The 15230-nt window shown below is 46.5% G+C and overlaps 1 protein-coding gene across 3 annotated transcripts in view; it reads left to right on the top strand.

Moving 5' to 3' along the window:
• Nucleotides 1-15230, top strand: part of LOC139748126 (uncharacterized) — a 465017-nt gene that overhangs the window by 432438 nt on the left and 17349 nt on the right. The window lies entirely within an intron of this gene.

Raw genomic sequence — 15230 nt, 5'->3', positions numbered from 1 at the left:
TGACCTCAGTAGTCCCCCATTGGAAGACATGACGTTCCATGATTTCAAAACTGATTTTCTCTTCATAGGAGAGTACGGTTAGCAGAGGACAAGAAACATGCAGGTGTCTGGAATTTAATGCCTGACACGTGTCAGGGTCAAAACATTTGTCAAGACTGAAATTCCCACCTCGTTCTTGTGCTGCAGGAATTTTCCTTCACTTCCTGGTCAGTTACGTAAGGAATTTCCCGTGTGTAACACCTGCGATGGAAGGTTATCTTAGATGTCCTCAATAACTATCTTTACAAGATAACATGTTGTTTATGTGTATGAATACAGTTTTACTATGATGAAGTGAGGGTTTAATGAAAGTGCTTCGTGTAAACTTTGACGTAAGACAAAGAACCAGTTCTAGTATGGAGAAACAAAGTTGGAACAGCAACTTTATTTTGAACGTTTCGACACAAGGTCTTCCCCAACAGGGAAACAAGAAACTTATTTACATCCGTCGTTCCTCCTCTGGCTGACCTCCTGCCCATTTGGTTTTCGTTCTCCGCCATTCTTGTCGATCGCTCACGTATGACCTCGAATCTCCGCCCAGCTAACTTACCTCGTATGTGCGCTGCTTCTGGAGCCTCCCTTGCACTCGCCTCTAGCTCATGTTACAACATCAGGGATCCGTCCCGCTTGGGTAGATGACCCTTCTCATCCACGTTTACAACGGGAGCATGTGACGGTTTCTGGTTCCATACTTCTTTATTATGTCACTTTTCTTTCCAAACCTACTCGCTGTTTCACCGAAATACGTTTGTTGGCATCCGCTACACGGGATTTTGTAAACCACACTTGCCTTACTGGTGTTGTCCACTTGGTTTCTGCCTTCTAAGATTCATGATCTATTTTCCAAATGATGTAGCAATGTTCTCCGTTCACAGTCGAGAAATTGGCAGTGACTTTCGCCTTTTGCGACGTAGGCACAACTAGGAAGTTGTTTCTTGCCAAAACATTCGCTTCGATCGTTGCTGCCCAGCACTTTCCTCTCCCTTGTTCTTCAGGCTTTGTTTTGAAGTTTGATGAACTGACCCTTGGGTTGGCCCGGCTCAGAAACGCTTCTGTTGCATAATGCATCTCCTCTTCCAGGCGCTCTTCGCTGCATATTCTTGAAGGCCCCTGAGAAAGACCCCAGTGATAACACCTGCATTTGTCCAATCGCCTTGCACTGGAAGTCGATGGACGAAAACGTTTCTTTGGTCAGGCTTCGTATATACCAAAAGTCCTCAGGGGCCTCTGGATTACTGTTCCTAGGAAGTGAAGCTTTCCATTCTCCTGGTCATCACTCGTAAACTGTGTCTTATTACCCTCATTCCGTCGTCTGTGTCTGTCTGGTAGGTTACCCTCATTCCGTCGTCTGTGTCTGTCTGGTAGGCCACCCCAAACTGGCGTCGTTAGCAACACATCGTCGTCCACCTATGGGAACCACGAAGTGCCCTATACACCACGCCCCTGCCAAGACTGTCCTCCTCCTCTTCGAGTTTCCGTGTGACGCCACACGGCAGTGAGTGTGCAACCACAGTTGGTGGTCCTCCCCATCACACACGGGTGCTCCAGACACTGGCACCTCCTCACCCACAACGTTGTCTGCTGCTTCCCTCCTCACCAACCTGTTCTTGCCTCCATCAGAAGCTTGGTGACCTTATATATATATATATATATATATATATATATATATATATATATAGGGTGGGGGAGGGGGCGAAAATTTTGGGAGCCTTGAAAAATGTGTGGAAGTCGAGAACATTATCCCGGAAAGCAAAAATGGGTATGTTTGAAGGAATAGTAGTTCCAACAATGTTGTATGGTTGCGAGGCGTGGGCTATGGATAGAGTTGTGCGCAGGAGGATGGATGTGCTGGAAATGAGATGTTTGAGGACAATGTGTGGTGTGAGGTGGTTTGATCGAGTAAGTAACGTAAGGGTAAGAGAGATGTGTGGAAATAAAAAGAGCGTGGTTGAGAGAGCAGAAGAGGGTGTTTTAAAATGGTTTGGGCACATGGAGAGAATGAGTGAGGAAAGATTGACCAAGAGGATATATGTGTCGGAGGTGGAGGGAACGAGGAGAAGAGGGAGACCAAATTGGAGGTGGAAAGATGGAGTGAAAAAGATTTTGTGTGATCGGGGCCTGAACATGCAGGAGGGTGAAAGGAGGGCAAGGAATAGAGTGAATTGGAGCGATGTGGTATACAGGGGTTGACGTGCTGTCAGTGGATTGAATCAAGGCATGTGAAGCGTCCGGGGTAAACCATGGAAAGCTGTGTAGGTATGTATATTTGTGTGTGTGGACGTGTGTATGTACATGTGTATGGGGGGGGTTGGATATATATATATATATATATATATATATATATAAGCAAATGGATTTGTATGTAGCATTTATGGATCTGGAGAAGGTATATGATAGAGTTGATAGAGATGCTCTGTGGAAGGTATTAAGAATATATGGTGTGGGAGGCAAGTTGTTAGAAGCAGTGAAAAGTTTTTATCGAGGATGTAAGGCATGTGTACGTGTAGGAAGAGAGGAAAGTGATTGGTTCTTAGTGAATGTAGGTTTGCGGCAAGGGTGTGTGATGTCTCCATAGTTGTTTAATTTGTTTATGGATGGGGTTGTTAGGGAGGTGAATGCAAGCGTTTTGGAAAGAGGGGCAAGTATGCAGTCTGTTGTGGATGAGAGAGCTTGGGAAGTGAGTCAGTTGTTGTTCGCTGATGATACAGCGCTGATGGCTGATTCATGTGAGAAACTGCAGAAGCTGGTGACTGAGTTTGGTAAAGTGTGTGAAAGAAGAAGTTGAGAGTAAATGTGAATAAGGGCAAAGTTATTAGGTACAGTAGGGTTGAGGGTCAAGTCAATTGGGAGGTGAGCTTTGAATGGAGAAAAACTGGAGGAAGTGAAGTGTTTTAGATATCTGGGAGTGGATCTGGCAGCAAATGGAACCATGGAAGCGGAAGTGAATCATAGGGTGGGGGAGGGGGCGAAAATTCTGGGAGCCTTGAAGAATGTGTGGAAGTCGAGAACATTATCTCGGAAGGCAAAAATGGGTATGTTTGAAGGAATAGTGGTTCCGACAATGTTGTATGGTTGCGAGGCGTGGGCTATGGATAGAGTTGTGCGGAAGAGGGTGGATGTGCTGGAAATGAGATGTTTGAGGACAATATGTGGTGTGAGGTGGGTTGATCGAGTAAGTAATGATAGGGTAAGAGAGATGTGTGGTAATAAAAAAGTGTGTGCTTGAGAGAGCAGAAGAGGGTGTTTTGAAATGGTTTGGTCACATGGAGAGAATGAGTGAGGAAAGATTGACAAAGAGGATATATGTGTCGGAGGTGGAGGGAACGAGGAGAAGTGGGAGACCAAATTGGAGGTGGAAAGATGGAGTGAAAAAGATTTTGTGTGATCGGGGCCTGAACATGCAGGAGGGTGAAAGGCTTGCAAGGAATAGAGTGAATTGGAACGATGTGGTATACTGGGGTCGACGTGCTGTCAGTGGATTGAACCAGAGCATGTGAAGCGTGTGGGGTAAACCATGGAAAGTTCTGTGGAGCCTGGATGTGGAAAGGGAGCTGTGGTTTCGGTGCATTATTACATGACAGCTAGAGACTGAGTGTGAACGAATGGGGCCTTTGTTGTCTTTTCCTAGCGCTACCTCGCACACATGAGGGGGGAGGGGGTTGTTATTTCATGTGTGGTGGGGTGGCGATGGGAATGAATAAAGGCAGACAGTATGAATTATGTCCATGTGTATATATGTATATGTCTGTGTGTGTATATATATGTATACGTTGAGATGTATAGGTATGTATATTTGCGTGTGTGGACGTGTTTGTATATACATGTGTATGTGGGTGGGTTGGGCCATTCTTTCGTCTGTTTCGTTGCGCTACCTCGCTAACGCGGGAGACAGCGACAAAGCAAAATAAATGATATATATATATATATATATATATATATATATATATATATATATATATATATATATATATATATATATATATATATATATATATTCGCCATTTCCCGCGTTAGCGAGGCAGCGTTAAGAACAAAGGACTGAGCCTTAGGGGGAAGATACTCACTTGGCCCCCTTCTCTGTTCCTTCTTTTGGAAAATAAAATGTGTGTGTGTGTGTTTGTGTGTGTGTGTGTGTGTGTGTGTGTACTACTCACCACTGTACCCCGATGATAGATCATCTCCGGACCATGTGTGTGGCAGCAGGTGGACTCGCCCCCGTGCCACAGTGTGCGTCAACACACAGTGTCTCCTCGAGCGTCACTCTCTCGTGATTCACGTACCTGGCTGCATGATGCGTCACGCAGGCTTTACGAGGTGGACACGCTGCCCCTCACACCCATGGCCACGAAGGAGGGCCTAGAGCCCACGACACAATAGGCAATGTTGTAATGTGTGTATATATGCACCTCAACCATGTAATATACACATGATATGATGTAAACGATATGTATATATGAAACACGATAAATTCCCAAGTGCACTTTCGTGTAATAATCACATCATCAGGGGAGATACAAGAGAGAAACATAAGTCAGTTGACATATATATACCGCTATACCCCGAGAATCGAACCCTCGAACCTGCTTTATGCGTGACGCATCATGTAGCGAGATACATGAATCAGCGACTGGTGAACGGGGGAGATGCTCTTTTAAGGCTCAGCCTGGCCTGGAGATTAAGCTACCTGGCCGCCACACAAAGATGGAGCGGGGATCGAGTCTCTGGGGTTTAGTGGAAAATAGCTGATATCAAATATCATGTGCACATTACGTGGTTGGTTATACCACGAAAATGGTGCGGGGTTCGAATCCTTGCTGTTGGAGGGCACCATGTGATATATATATATATATATATATATATATATATATATATATATATATATATATATATATATATATATATATATATATCACCATTTCCGCGTTAGCGAGGTAGCGTTAAGAATAGAGACTGAGCCCTAGAGGGAATATCCTCACTTGGCCCCCTTCTCTGTTCCTTCTTTTGGAAAATTGAAAATAGGAGGGGAGGATTTCCAGCCCCCCGCTCCATCCCCTTTTAGTCGCCTTCAACGACACGCAGGGAATGCGTGGGAAATATTTTTTTCTCACCTATCTCTAAGGATGATACACACACACACACACACACACACACACATACAGTATATAGCGTAAATGGGTTGGCCTTTGATTAGGGCATTCAGTTGCTCGTGCCGTCTTAGCTAACATTAAAAAAGTCGTCAGTTATTGAATGTCTTTCTTAAAGTTTACCGCGTGTTTTTAGGTTTACCGCAATGCAATGCATGTGCCGTAATGTAAGGCCAGTAATGATGCCCAGTATTATGGTGACATAGTCTAAATTTGGCTGCGTAAGTTGAGAAGAACACGTCCACTCCTGCGCGTATGTGGGAGGTGGTTGATGGTGCCTCTCTCCTCTAGCCGTCTGGTGCGCATATCTCGTGTGAGCCGCGTATGAACCCCGCGTTGAGGCACTAATCACCAAGACTCCGGGATCTCGGCACACCACCGTAACTTTTTCTTTTTCTCCTTTTTGCTTATAAAAAGGGAAGGGTCCTCCCTCCAGCACTGGCTGATGGTGAACCCGCAGAACTCCAGTCGAGATCTCGACTCATTTGAAGAAAGCTCCTCCCGCATGCGTCATTTGTTTACCTTCCTCTGTAATGATGTGTCCAAACGAAGGAGCAAACCCCGGATGATCCTACAGCTTAAACAATGTCAAAGGCAAAAAGTAGCCATGTCATAGTGAGAAAGATTATTGATTCGGTTTTTCCCTCTCTTCCGTTCCCCCAACCTTTGCTTTCTTTTTCTTAACTACCTGTAGTGTTTCTCAAGGTCCTCTTTTGTCTCCTCACTTCTTTCTTCGTATCATCAAATGTCTTCACCGTTCGGCCGACGATCCCGGCTGACGACGAAACGTTGCTCTCATCTGCTATTTCATATTCTCCGTCGTGCCTCCATCATAACCCTTGATTCGCAGGTGAATATCTATTATGTACACATCATCTATAGTCAAATTCCTCCTGTTTCACATTCTAGAATCCCACTTGACTTTGTTATTTTCTAAGGGAGACTGTGGCACGTAAAGGCGATGATAGACCCACAGTGTGGGAACACAGGTTGTGTTACAAGTGTGGGAGATGAAGTACAGTAGTCTCACAGCTCGGGTGTGGAAGGTAAGAAGCAAACAGGAGAGTCGCTCGGTCAAACGTCGAGTTGCCAACTCTCGCACTATATGAGTTCTGGCAGTACGCCCTGGGGCACTGCGGGACCCCAGCCACTGGAGGAGGCACGTAAGCAGGCACTATCGAGAGCAGAAGTGCACTGATGATATATGAGAGAGAGAGAGAGAGAGAGAGTAGGTAAAAGAAGAGGTTCTCGCTCCTCTCCCTCAGGTGTGAGAGCAGTGCCTCACACAGGGATAGGCTCAGTCTTGTGAGAAATATACTCGAGACCTGAACAGAATTTTCAGACCTTCAGTATCATAAAGTTTCCAAGGAATATTAAAGATTACCTTGATATGTGAATGATATAGTTAAGGAAATGAAGAACAATCTCTCTAGAAAATAAACCCAAGAGGAATTTTAGAAAGAGAAACAGGAGGAAGTACGACGAGGAATATGGAATAGCAGACGAAAGGAAAGTTTTGTGGTCTGCCGGGTTTGTTGACCGAACGATGGAGTCAGTTCATAATAGGAAGAAAGAGGCGAGGAGACAAAAGAGAACCTTGAGGAACACCACTGATAGTTAGGAAGAAGAAAGCAAAGGGGAACAGAGGGGGAGGGAAAACCGAATCAGGAGACTTCTGCCAGATCCAGTCAGATATGCCAGTGACCGCGGCATCAGATTCCACAATGTCCACAAGAGAGAAAGACCCAAACAGGAAACACGATCAGTAGATCTAGCTCAATGAAACCTTTCTGGTGGCGACAGACAAGATTATGAGATTCAAAACGTTTTGAGAAAGTGAGAATTGAGAAGCGATTCAAATGCTTTAGAAAACGTGGAGTAGAGCAATGGAAGAATGGGTCCAATCAGTGAATGCGACATATTGACAGAGGCGAAATAGATAGGCAAACACAGACATAAGCATGGAGTCGGGGGCACGGTATGATTGGACACGATGAAGACTGTATCGTCTTGTCTTGCCCTTTTCCATTACTCTTCTCTTGAAACGGAAGTGGTCTGTGAACCGTGCAATAATGGTCTTAGAATGAATGAGGTAGATGGGGTTAGTGTCGAAGAAAGAAATGAAAATCGTGACTTTCGTCTGTTTTTAGGGACAAGTGTGTTGTCATGAGGACGGGAAAGTTTGGGAAAAATGGATTTACAGATGTTTTTAAGAGATCTCACTGGCGTTCGATAGGCACAGTCAGTATAATGGTTTCAGGACCTTGCGATTCAACCTGGGATGGGAAGGAAAGACGGACTTCAAGGGAGAAGTAATGTATTTTCACCATCGCTGTTGATATGCTTTCTCCTCGAGAAGCTTCACGAGATTCAGTTTTTGGGAAGCGAAAATGGAAATCTTGAGAATACGTGCAGTGAGGTTTTCTACACTGTCATAGTTAACGTTCAGAGGAAGGTATGATAGGAAGAGACGGCGTTAGAGAAAAGGGGGACAGCTGCAAGAGTGGTGTTCGTGTTATGCCAGGACCCATCATCCAGGAACTACGACGGTCCCCAGCCTGCGCCACACTTAGGTCGTTTTGGAGATGAAATTATATGATGAGTGTGAGGAGAGGTAAAGGTGGAAAAGACATGGAGAGTTGGAGTATTGAACATGACACTGGTGAACATGAGTAAGAAGCTAGTTATTCCATTGCTGCCATCCTGACTTAGCAATGTTGTAGTGATGCCTGAAGGCATTTCAAACCTTCCATTATAGCATTGTTTTATTTCCTCCCTCAATGACTAGTGAAGCTTGAAGTTATTTTAAACCTTCAGTTACAGGACTGCCTTATTTTCTCGCTCACTAACGCTAAAGTAGTGGACTTGACTGATTTTTCCCTTATTTCTTATTTCGCGTCTACACCTATTTTTCGCCTCTTTCCACTACCGCTTTTCCTTCTTTGCTTTATTCAAGACCTGGCCTTGACGAGGGCCAGTCTCCGTGACTGGAGCATCTGTCCTAGATAAAAAAAAAAGAGACATTCTCCATTATCATTGTCGGCAGGAATTGAGCAAAGGCTTCTGGTACACGATGGAGTCTGGAGCATTGAAAACCACAGCAGCTCGGGGTGTGTGTGTGTGTGTGGCTGTACCTGGATGAAACGCCACAGAGAAGCTGAGACCCTCGGGTAGTGAGCCTATGCGTTCAGCCAGGCTGCGTATAACTCCCACATGTACCTCATCCTCTGGTAGGGTCGTCACATGAAAAGCCAGTCAGTGGAGTTGGGTTTATTTACGCCTGGGGTTCCCAGCGGCAAAACCCTGGGGAGTGCAGGTTCCAGCACGTAGCAGCGGGTGTTGAGCGCGACCAGCCGGGCCCCCGTACTGCCTCAACCGAAGGACGGTCTTCGGGAAGACTCGCGAGGGATATAGAGTGTTCGAGATAGCTCCCTCATGCCCGGCCCCTCGGACATATCCATACCGAAGTAGATATTATGAAAACATCACATTCTGTAGTGGCTTCCCTGTTTACCACAACGTCGATCATAATACGCTGTAAAAACGTATTTTCCGAAGTGATTTTGGATCTATAAGATTGGGTTATGGCGTCCACCCGCACTTATGTTGAGGGTCACGTCTTCTGAACTGGCCTTGATAAGGGTAGACTTAGCGGACGGTGATCGTCTTCGTGGTCCTCAATCCTGCAGCAAAACGCAACGACCCTTGGGGTGTGTGATGGCCAGGCATCTGGGTCAGGTCATAGACGAGGCCGTTGTCCTTAAGGGTCGTAGTTTCGCTCAGGTGTTGTATCACTGTGGGATCTGATGTTTGATAGACAGTAGACAGAAGCAACGTGTATACCCAGGTAACCCCATCATTCCTTATTACCTACACTCGGCAACTTATGCTTACCATCGTAATATATATGATATGTTTTATTTCCAATGTGTTTTTTGTAGTTCAATTCGTATGATATTAACAGGATACGAGTGAGAGATACTGAGTACACCTCAGAGGGCTTCACTTACCCAATACCTCATCTCTCATATATCTGTCCTTTTTCCCTGACTTAAATCTCTTCAGGATTTGCCCTCGTGGCTGCTTCGGATGAAGCTGAAACTGGTTCAACTCTGAAACGAGATAGGTAATGTATAGAATGTGGAGAGGAACGAGATAGTTAAGGTATAGAATGTGGAGAGGTTATAGGTAAAACAATACAGCCTGAGCAGCGAGTGTGGCCCTTGGTCACCTTCGGTTGGACATGCGATTACCTCGTGTCACGTCCTCACCTCACCACACCTCACCTCACCTCACCTCACCTCATTATCCCGGTCCCATTATGACCTGGCCTTCAAGCCGTTTAGACAAGGGTTGTCGTCTTAACGTGACCCTTTCTCACGAGGAGACGCGAGTCATCACATACCTACTCCCCATGTGTGTGACAGACGCACACCGGAGAGGCGAGATCCCCAGCGTGACTTCGAGTTGACTTTTGCCCGCCATCAGCGACTGGGTTCTCATGCCTCCTGAGGCTCATCGTATGCAGAAGGTGCAGAGGAGGTTCACACTTCGATCCACTCTATCCACGTCTGGTAACCCAGTGCGACCTGCGCGTAGTGCTTGTCGTATTGCAGACGTATTGCTTGTATACGTCTGCCACAGGTTGTGCTGGGCACTGCTGGGACGCATTGTACATAGCATTGTGCCGAAAACTGAGCACCGAAATTTGGCAACGTCTTGAGTCGACACGGTGTGTAGGTCAGTTTTCCCAGAGAGAGAGAGAGAGAGAGAGAGAGAGAGAGAGAGAGAGAGAGAGAGAGAGAGAGAGAGAGAGAGAGGTGAAGATGAAATCGCACTTCAGTAGGAGTTTATACCATTTTATTTAACAAGTAATTTTTCTATCCATGTAGCACAACATGTTTCGTGGAGACAACCCACCTCATCATCAGGTGCTGCCAGTACTTAACAAAGTTATTGAAGTCCTACTTGAGTCCCGCCGTCCAACACCAATCTTTATAGACCAAGCTCTGTCAGCTTTGTCTGGCCATAACTGTTGTAAGGGAGAGTGATTAAGGGGGGGTCACGTGGTGGTGGTTGACCTAGGTAGCTGGGTGTGTCTTGAACACTTTCTTGAACAACTTTTTTTTTTATATATTTGTGTTGCGTCAATTCTCTCATAATGATTTGGTTAATACTAGAATGGGCTTTAAGATTGCCTGGGGACTAATTAAAGTTCTTCTATTAGCAATGAAGACAGATTCCATGACGTTGCGTGTGGCATGATCAGCAGAGGGGTGTAAGGTAGACACGGTTGCTTGACTGCCAGACGATTGTTGAGGTTTTGGAGGGCAAACAAGATGCTGCTGCGGTATACACAGACTTTGCCGAAAACGTTTGACACATAGAATCATGTCATCATCGTACATGACATTGTGAAAGATAGGAATAACAGGAAAACACAACAACTAAGAGGTGGATATACAACTGTTTAACTGGGACACAACAAGTAATTCAGGCATTTCTGATGCCTTCACTTTTTAGAAAAAAGAACTTCAGTTTCCCAAGGTGCTGTACTGGCACCTCTCGTGTTCTTGTATCTGACAATGATGTGGACTTGAGTCTGAGCGTCATCATATCCTCCGCAGATGAAACATGAATAAGGACGAAAATCTCGTCAGATGAGGACGCTTAAAGGCTACATAGAGGCATAGATAAAGTCGTCTGCTGGGCCTCCGAGAAGAACATACTTTTCACTGGAGATAAGTGTCATCTCCTCCTACATGGGGGAAACGAGGACATCAAAATCAATACATAATACTGGATGGAGACAGACAATGTCATATCAACTGAATAAGGTGAAGGACCTCAGGAGTAATGATGTCTATGGACCATACCACAAGCGAACATAGCAAAGCAACAGTTGCTTCCTCTTACAAGGATGGTGGGATGGATCCTGCGGACTTCAAAACAATGGAAGGAGGACCAGTGATGGTAATTTTCAAGGCGCTAATTCTCTCACGAATAGAATATTGATGTATTCTAAGGTCTCCCTACTGGGCGGGCGAAATGGATTGCAGAATTAGAAATCGCTTGGAAATCTTTTACGGCTTATATGAACGTGGTAAAAGAATTATATTACTGAAGACGGCTCAAATTACTGAGGCTATGTTCTCTGGAGCGCAGACGTAAGAGTTATTACCATCATTTATACCTGGAAAATCCTAGAGGACATCGTTGCCAACTCGGGGATAACTTCCTACTGGCACGATAGCCATGCACGGGTCTGCTACCATCCAGATCAAAAGGTGCGGTATTCACGGGAGAGGAAACGCCAGAAGACCACCTGAGCCCAAGACTTTGTGGTCGTCAGAAGCATCATAGGATGGACAGTAGAGACATCCAAGTGTCGTACACAGATCTATACGAGGTGTTCTGCACCGGTCGGGCTCTGAACGCTACATGGGCCTGTGGGCCGTGGCTGCTCTAACAGCTTGGTCGACCAACGACCCAACCCAGCCAGGGCTCTGGGTGTACAAGACCTGTCAAGATTACCTTCAGAGTGTTGTGTATAATGGCAGTAATTAATGGAGTAAATGTGTGAGAGTATTTCTAGCTGGGAGGCTCATTGTGGTGGTGGTGGTGTGTCCAGGCAGGAGGCTCACTGTGGTGGTGGTGGTGTGTCCAGGCAGGAGGCTCACTGTGGTGTGGTGGTGGTGTGTCCAGGTAGGAGGCTCACTGTGGTGGTGGTGGTGTGTCCAGGCAGGAGGCTCACTGTGGTGGTGGTGGTGGTGTGTCCAGGCAGGAGGCTCACTGTGGTGGTGGTGTATAAGGCATCGTTGAGGGAGGCGGGCGGGCGGGCGGGGGGCGTGATGACGCAGCGGTCGTTATGTGAAGCCCTCGTTGTGGCGTTGTTGCGTCTCCTCCTGATGGTCAGGTCTGCCCTCTGTGGAAGGCGACCCTCCTGTTTATTGACACAGCGACGTTATGTGAAGGTGATTATCGTAGTGGGGCGGCCTCCTCACCTCCCACCATCCCCGCACAGGTGCTGGTGTTGTTGGTGGGGGATGGAGGAGGGAGGGGAAGCAGGGGCACGGAAGGTTCTCTTGACTTGACAATCAGGCTCAGGGACCAGTGCAACAGGAGCCGCCCGTCCGCGGTGTCGCAGACCTGGCCACTCGATCCGCCCGCCTTCCCTCCTCCTCCTCCTCCGACTGCTCCTCCTCCGCCGCCGCCGCCGGCTGCTGCTGCTGCTGCTCTCGAACTTAACCTTTTGAACCCAGACGGTACGACCCTTGGCCGTGACCAGCACGACCCACCAGCATGAGGCAACGACCCCTTGCTTTAATAACGATGCCTTTTTACCTTAACATGACCCGGGCATCATGCCCGCCCGGGGAGGTGGCATGGGTAATGCTCACAGATCGAGGCGTGGTGTGTACTGCCTCGACCCTGACGGCGAGGGGCCACGCTGCTCCTTCCTTCCTGATTATCGTGAAACACCTTTTCGTAGTGGTCTGCCCCCAGGAACATAGTGGTCGTTGTGTGTACCCACACAGAGGCCCTGCAGTATGTAAAAGTTGACTACAGTATTGTATTTACAATACATTAATGTAGATGATACTAAATTCTTTGTATTATTAACATTTACCCCTTATGTGCGTAGAACGCATTGGATAGTGAGAGACAGTGATCGTGTTGTGATTTATGTGTTGGTTACAACTGCAGGGGTTGTAGTTACCAAAGTGGAGCTGTGGTTGGTAAGCGTTGCTTGCTGTGGTTAGAACTATAGATGGTGGAAGTCAGTAGTATCGAGGTGGGTGAGAAGGTGTTGTTTATGGTTTGCTGGGCGTTGTTTGTGGTGTGTAAAGATTTATAATAATGTTTAGAGCAGTGGGTAATGAAGGATGATGGTACTGCATGGAACTGTGGTTAGAAAGAGATGGTATAACTGAATATAACCACTTGTGTTGAGTTAGCACGATCCAGGAGAATTGTGGGTGGTGAGAGGCACTATTAGTAATGGTTAGAACCATAGTGAGAGGCAGTGGTAAGGGTTAGAACTGTGGTTGATGAGAGGCAGAAGTAATGGTTGGAACTGTGATTGGTGAGGCAGTGGTAATGGTTGGAACTGTGATTGCTGAGGCAGTGGTAATGGTTGGTACTGTGGTTGGTGAGAGGCAGTGGTGATGGTTGGTACTGTGGTTTTGCTAAATAGGAATAGTTGGTTAGAAGCTGTATTACTAATAGGAATTATTTCTAAAAGATAATAGCACTGAATAGTAATATGGTCGAGTGTTGGTAATACTGGATGGAACTTCGGTTGGTGAGAGATGGTAATACTGACGAGCCTCATACGTCCCTGGGGAAGTAACGTACATTGCAATCACGAGCGGCGACGCCAACCTTGTTCGTGGTCACTGTGAACTGTGAGCGGTGCAGGAAGTGGCAGGATGTAGCCCAGGACCTCGCGAGATGCATACCACACACACACAACACGCCAGCTACTGTGGAGTTGCCCTGGTCACGTAGGGCCCGGGCTGGGGCAATGAGGCGATGCATGTGAATGGCGATGCGACGCTGGCATCCACTGGTCTAGCTCCCAGACCATAGCAGTTGCGTTCATTTATGCACAGATGAAATATCGTACCGTCGTCCCGACTACTTGAGGTCACAGAAAAGCGGGGGCAAGTGACAGCCATGTTGTTATGATTGACGAACGTAAGTGCTGCTCTCATAACACTCCGATGTATTCCTTGATTTCCACCTGACGAAGGCACAGACGGACGCTTGCCTGCCGCATGATGGCCTGGCAGTCAGCGCTGGACGCCCCAGACAGTAGCTGAGAGTGATCATACACGTGGGTTAATATTTCGTTAGACTTCACGCGGTGTGTGTGTGTGTGTGTTGGCCCGACGTGGTAGAATGTTCTGGGGGGAAATTGGTCGACTCCTCCCAAGACACCGACCCGACTCTGGAGGCAGGTAACCTCGCCGCCTCTTAGTGTGTTCGTCTGTTTGTGCCGATGTGGATAATTTGGTGCGAGGTCATTGTACGTGTCATTCAGTGTTATCGCTTTCATTTATTTGTTTAGTTATATAAGTACAGTTATCATCTTTCCGCTTATAGATTGCCTCATCGTCAGACCAGTCGCTGGCTTGCCATGCGCCGTTACATATTAATAACAAACCAAAGATGCTCAGAAATAAGACAGTAGTTGGTGATGTTGGCTGTAACTGTGGTTGGCAGGAAATCATAGAGAGTTGTAAGTCATGGGTCGAACTGTGGTTGTTGGCAGTGGCTGGAGGGAACCCTGGTTGATGAGAGACGACACAGTGGGTTGTAACTGGTGGATTGTTGGGGGAAAGATGGTTGTACCGGATGGGGTTGAGGTTAAATGAAAATTGATATTAATCTGTGTACACTGGATTATAATAATTGGTTAGTGACGAGAGGTAGTCGTCTGCACCTCTGTCGTTGTTTAGAACTGGAATTACCAGTAGTGGGTAGAACCATGGCCGCTGAGAACTGGTAGGGGAGCGTTGGCAGTACTGAGCAAAACTGGTTGATGGAAACCTGTGACGTAGTTGGGAGACACTGACGTCACAGGGCAGGGGGTGACTCAGCCACAGGGGACCCCCACCTCCAAACATAATCCTCCAACAATGTGACTTCTGCTCCTCTACCCAAGTAGCCAACGGCTTCTTTTTCTTCGTCCACTTGACTAGTGTTCCGTGTTGTTTGGTGTGTTAACCGGTTAGGTTCATCCTAGTCTTCATTAATGGCCAAACGGAGGTAGAGATTATATAGCAAGAGGAAACGTTGTTAATATGACTACGTTGTGTATGTGTACCTGCCAAGCAAGTTCAGGTTCCCTATGTGTATTATGTGCCAAATCTTCCTTCTAATAAGAAGGAAATGAGATATTGATAATGTGATTTGCTGCATGTGAAGGAATATAATAATTTTGTATCGTTAAGGTTAGTATAATTTTATGTATGTTGTCGCACATAACTGTGAATGTTAAATGTAGAATGACACTTTTCTGTAAGAAAGTTGAATATATAT

The sequence above is a fragment of the Panulirus ornatus genome, chromosome 72 (genome assembly GCF_036320965.1).
Source record: "Panulirus ornatus isolate Po-2019 chromosome 72, ASM3632096v1, whole genome shotgun sequence".
Classification (NCBI taxonomy): Eukaryota; Metazoa; Arthropoda; class Malacostraca; order Decapoda; family Palinuridae; genus Panulirus; species Panulirus ornatus.
The sequence above is the reverse complement of the archived record's forward strand: the minus strand, read 5'-3'. Positions and strand labels throughout refer to the sequence as shown.